A 6,298-nucleotide genomic window follows, 5' to 3' on the forward strand; every position below is an offset into this window, starting at 1 on the left:
TAATACAAAAACTGTAAATTCTTTAATATACAACTTAATAATTCTTTAATATACAACATAATTATGAAATTACTAATAAGTAGGTATAAGATTCTAAAAACTGAAATTTCTAAGAAAGAGAATAAGTTTATAGTAAAATATTGATGATTTGTTTGTATGTATAAAAATTACATGCAGCAATTACATCGATGAGTAACTAATATAATTATGTATATCATAATTATATTAGTTACTCATCGATGTAAGTCAACGAGAAATACGATGAATTTTGATTTTTAATGAGATATTGGGGAATATAAACCGGGTCGCGAGCGCGAAAATCTGCTTTTATACAATTCGCATACAACGCTGGTTATTAGTGGAACAATGAAATAATATTCCGGTACTAATGGCAACGGACTGGAAAATAAATTCCAATGTAATTACAATGGCGTTCTGACTAACCGTCGTAGAAACGCGTTTTCATTAGTGCTTTTACGAAATTAAATATTGCACGATATTGGTAGAAAATATATTTTCACAAAGTTGGCAGTGAAGCACTTTAGATGTAATAACAATATGACCTATAAGAATATTTATGATTTAGAATAAAATCAGACTCAAAAATTCAAAAAGGCAAAATAAAAAATAATAAATTAATGTTTCAAACTATATGTTATACAGAGTGTCTCATTTGAATCTCGCATGTATTGCTTCAGACGTAATTATTTCTCAAACTATTCGTTATTCTAAAAAAAATGTTTCAAGTGGAACTTACTTTGTTTAGAGGGAAACATCTTTTGATGTCCACAGATTCTCTCTGGATGAATGTACGTCAAGATGATCTTTATTTTTTTAATGGAATGTATAGTTTTATATTTTGTAGAATGGATTGTAGAATGGATTGTATAGTTTTTTTTTTTTTACATAATATGATTTCTCTATTTATTTTGCATATAAAAGTATTAAGACAGAAATATTAAGAAACCAATAATTTACGAGATATTTTATACTTTATTTTGGTACATATTTTCATGTCAATTAAATATTTTGTAAATTCATTTCTAATTATACCTTAATACTTTTATGCAAAGGATAATGAGATGAATTAATTGGTGTAAAGAAAATATATAGTTGCTAATTTAAAAAACTATCCATTTTATTTACATATTTTTTAAAGCAATTATTTTTCTTTACACTATTTTTCATTACTCTATTTATTGTTTCATTACTCTATTTATATAGAAAAGTATTAAGGTACTTATACAAATATAATTTACGAAAGTTTAGTATTTCTGTTATATTGTTTGTGCATGTTAATATATGTCAGAATAAAACATCTCGTAAAAACTATTGATTTTTTAATACCTTTACCTTAATATTTTTATGTGCAGAGTAATTAAAGGAATCATGTAAAAAAAACCTAGATAATTCCATTTAAAAAATAAAGATCATCTTAGAAGTATGTCCTATGTTAGGGAGGGTCTGTACTATTAAATCTAACTATTAAAAGATGTTCTTCTCGAAACAAAGTAAGTTTCACTTGAAACATTTTTTGAAATAACGAATAATTTGGAAGATTGCATCTAAAACTACAAATGAAACACCTTGTATAACTGAACTAACTTTTTTATATTCAAATTTCAAAATATATATATTTTTTTGATTATATATCTCTTAAATATATCTTGTTAAATTATATATATTTTATACTTATATCTCTAACATGTAAACATAATCAACATAAATTGAAATAAAAATGAAACTTAATTCTCAGTACATCTGAAAAAAGTCTCTATCTATCCACATCCGGGTATTTGTAACCCAGCGTTTTCTTTTACTTGTATCTCAAATTGTAGTGCATCGATTTTAACTAATTTTTTTTAATCTATCATTTGAAGACTGAAAAAAAAGAAGTTTTTTAGTTAGAAAGTCTAAAATATTGTAACACAAGAGATATTTTGCAAGTAAAAAGAGAACAAACGTCTGAACTATGAAAATCGGAAGAGTTACGCTAATCCTTTGTGGATTAAGTAGGTCTAAAATTTATTTTGTACTTACCATCAACACGTAGTTTCCTTTAAGAGCATTTTCTGCTTATCATATAATATAATATTCTATTTGAGTGTAATACTAACAGAGAGAGGAAACAGGCTCCAATAATTGAACGGGAACCAATAACTATAGGTATGCTCTAGCCACGTTCCACTAACCGCAGCTACTGGATAATATGATTCTCATTCGCGGATGAACGGATCATTAATTTGGTTACAACGGGTTATTAATTTAACAATGCGTAACTTACATTCTCCGTATTATGAATTTAATCATCAATCTGACGAGTTATAAGTTATCTTTAATTCATATCGGGACATAATAAGAAGAAATATTAATACAATGGAATTTGTTTTTATTTGACATAATTTTCTTTAATAATTATTATGAACCACATACCATTTCTTTAAAATTTTGACCTTATCAAAGATGCTGATTACCTATGTGATTAAAATAGTGATAATACAAATTGAATAAAATAAATTTAAGAAAAGAATATAAAGGAAAATGAAAGTGCAGTAGGTACTCTGTGTGTGTGTGTGCGTGCGTGCGTGTGTGCGTGTGTGCGTGTGTGTGTGTGTGTGTATGTGTGTGTAAAATGTAGTATTCAAAAATAGTTTAATAGTTCATCTAAATTCTTCAAGATTAAGTACGGCTCGTGACTTTTTTGTATTAACTCGAAGTTCGCGATTGTATTACGTCATCATCCGTTTATAAAGTAACGAGAGAAGTTACCGCGTAATTGATCGCATTATTTGTGTCCGTACGAGTACTTCGGCCTCGTACTAGGATGAACTTCGATTGAGGTCGCGCGTTCGATCGAAGGTTATCTACGTTCTCTCTGCTAAAACGGTAGCGTAAGTTCAGACCAGGATGGAAGTCGTTTATACCCCTTGTGGAATTTCTCGTGCGCAGCAGCAAGGCATCATCTAGTGGCTATTGAGAGCGTTAATGATGAAAGACGCTCAACTTGGTCCAGTTTATTCGCTGGTTTCATACGTGATGCTTCTGAACTGGTTATCTTTTATTTATGCTAGTTATAAGCTTCGATAAATAGCTTTTTAAAAAAAACAAAAGTTTTTTTTTTTAGGACAATATCGATCGCAGTTTTTGAATTCTCAACGCTGAGTATTTCTTATGATGCTTAAACTTTTATTTTTATAATTTTTATCACATTTTATGTGCATACTTTGTATTTATCTGTATTATATAGTAATGTGTATATTATTTTGAATATCAAGCTGATTTCAATATATTGAATTCAATTTAATGTATTACTTCAATGTTTTACTATTTTATAAATATCTTAATATGATATACGTTTATTTAATATCTTAACTATTTAGTAAGATCATTCTTAATCAAGGAAATTACAAATTATAAATTGCTTACAAATAAGTGATGAAATCTTTGCAAAGAATAACAGGATATTTTATTTAATTAAATTATTTTATTAACATTATTTTATTAAATTTGTGTCACGTTTTATTCAAAATAAATATTTCCTTCAATCAAAATCTATGACCTAATTACTAATTTTATTATTTTAATGAATTAGTGTTTTCTGTTTCTTTCTTTCTTTTTTTCTTTCCACTAATAAAAATAATCTTTGTTATAAACTTTTACTATCTAATTTAACACGATATAATCGTTTGAATTAAATTATTCACCACATGTTTTTTGATCAAATTTGCAAGTAACGATACTTTCTATTTTTAAGTTATGTCTTCGAGAACATTATATGAACATTTTCTGCGAAGTGCCTATCAGAGAGACTTAATGACGAAACGTGATCTGCTTCATTGATTGCTTCGCCTAACGATGGTGGAATTAATTTCCTGGTAGGCGATTATGAGCTCCAAAAGTGTAGTTGGTTTCTTTTTTGAGGGTCGCTGAATTTTCGCGAAGTAATCAGGAGAAACGGGAATCACGTAAACGTATAATTGCAGTCGATTCGTTTGCACCTTCTCCGTCCGTGACACTTCGAAATAAGCTTTCGCGAGAGAATCGTCTTACATTCCCTACGGAATTTGCCGCGTTGGCGCGTTCTACGTGTTTAATGATGAAAGATGATCGTCCGGGCGGGCTTCAATTTATCGCTCGTTTATCGGCCGATGTTTCATAAACGTTCAGACCAATCGAGAGCAAAACAATTCACGGTGAAAAAAACTTACAGCCGAACGTTTAAAACTTGCATTCATCTTTGCCCTAAGAATGGATAATAATTTTGATGGAAGTTCTTTTTAAGCACACAGACAATCCATCATAATTCGCAATAAAATTTATCATGTCGTACAAAATGAGACTAAATGACAAGTTCTGAGAAAATCGACTTTTGTATTATGAAACTTGCAGAATTAGAATGATAATAAAATAACATTATATTGTCTAATTCGCAAGAATTTAATTGGAAATTTTATTACTGTGACAAGTGAATGTTATGTTATTTCATTTATATTATTATTTTCATGTTATAAATTGATAGTGTGTACAATCAAAGTTAAATTTGTTAAATTTACTTACATATTTGTTAAATTCACACAATTTGTTATATGTATAATAGTATTGATTTGTGTTATATGTAACAATATGTGGGACAAGCAACATTCATCTCGATGGAAATTTACAATTTAAATCGTGTATAAAATATTAATTTCTGGTGTACAGTTCATCTCAAAGGGTAGCGATTTAACGTAATTAAATTGTTGTTTGATTCGTGATTTTCATTAAAAAGTTTATTACAAAGTAAAGGTATTGCGCCATGAACATTATAAGCGACTCTAATTTCAAATTATTATTGCGTTAAAATATAAATTGATAAAAAATTAAGAGATTATTTAAAATAATTAAATTCATATATACATATAACACATTGATGTGTGTAACGTGACGTATATTGATATTTCTGTATTGATTTCTATTCTACATGTGACGACGGAAATTGTTCGTTTCCCCGTGGAATTGCTGTATGCCCGAAACATTGTCTCTATCTACGCATAGAGTATAAATAACGAAATACGTTTAATCCGATCAGACTGGGCTAGTCTCAGATTTATCGTTCGATGGATTGCATAATTCATCAATTCTTAGCACGCCGGATTCGCGCCGCAGAATACTCCTTTCTACACAAACTGCTTCTCATCGCCATTAGTATATTTTACTTCACACGAAATAATATCGGTTTATTAAAGTATTTGATTTAAACTGTAGTATCTAAATAACACGTTTTTTTTCCAATTTTATTGCAAGTAATTATTTTAGATTATTTTGGATAAAAATAATATTATACCAAAAGAGTATGATTTCGTTGAAGTACACTTGTTATTAGGTGTTAAAACTTTCTGTAGTATTGTCATCAACGTTTAAGCGTTTTACATAATTACTTTGATCCAAAACTATTTTTATATCTATATTTAGCTAAATTTTTAGATTTTTCAATAAAAAAGTTCTTTCTGTCTATTAATTGACAGTATAAATTTGTTATCAGTAAATCTTGTTATCAGAAAAAATTGCAACTTGTAAACAGTACTCGTTTTATTTATATTTTTATTTAAATTTATTTGTTAATTTAATGTAAAAATTAAACCAAACCAAATCGAAAATATTTTAGAGAAAGATGTCTTTATAATTATACGGAATCTGATTTTTAATCATATGTAATTGAAATATTATTGCATTAATATTAAGAATATATTGAGCTTTGTAATTCGATTATTTATGGAAGTATTTAAGGAAGTAGAATATCTATTGCTTTACATTAACAAATTTTTTCCTTAATCGTCACATATTTTAACATATCCAAAGCTTATTAAAACCTGAAAGTCACTTGTTAATTGTTTCCTTATAAGGCGCGAATGATACAGGAAAGAAAGGGAGATGGAAAAGTAAGAGATAGGAATGCGAAATAAGAATTTATTTAAGAATCTTTAAATTTTATAATCTTAATTTATTTAAGAATCTTATTCAAGAAAATAAAATATTAAGTTAGAGATTTAAAAATGGAAATAAATTATTAGCGTCTTATAATTTACTTCCTCTTTTTAAATTTTTAATTTGATATTTCGACATGATTATGTATGCAGATGTTGAAAGTCAGTCTGTAAGACAGAAAATTCGAGAAAAGAGTTATATAATTGATGGAAATAGTCGATGACTTATTTTCGACGTTCTTTATTAATATTTGAATTAAATTGCACTTTTACAAATGTAACATTTCTATTATATTCTTATTTGAACTATACTATATAGAAACTATATAAATATA

At 27.6% G+C, this 6,298-nt stretch overlaps 1 protein-coding gene across 1 annotated transcript in view; it reads left to right on the plus strand.

The window, feature by feature from the left end:
- LOC108688661 overlaps positions 1-6,298 on the plus strand; it is a 343,834-nt gene that overhangs the window by 745 nt on the left and 336,791 nt on the right. The gene's annotated exons all lie outside the window — the stretch shown is intronic.

The sequence above is a fragment of the Atta colombica genome, unplaced genomic scaffold, assembly GCF_001594045.1.
Source record: "Atta colombica isolate Treedump-2 unplaced genomic scaffold, Acol1.0 scaffold238, whole genome shotgun sequence".
Taxonomy (NCBI): Eukaryota; Metazoa; Arthropoda; class Insecta; order Hymenoptera; family Formicidae; genus Atta; species Atta colombica.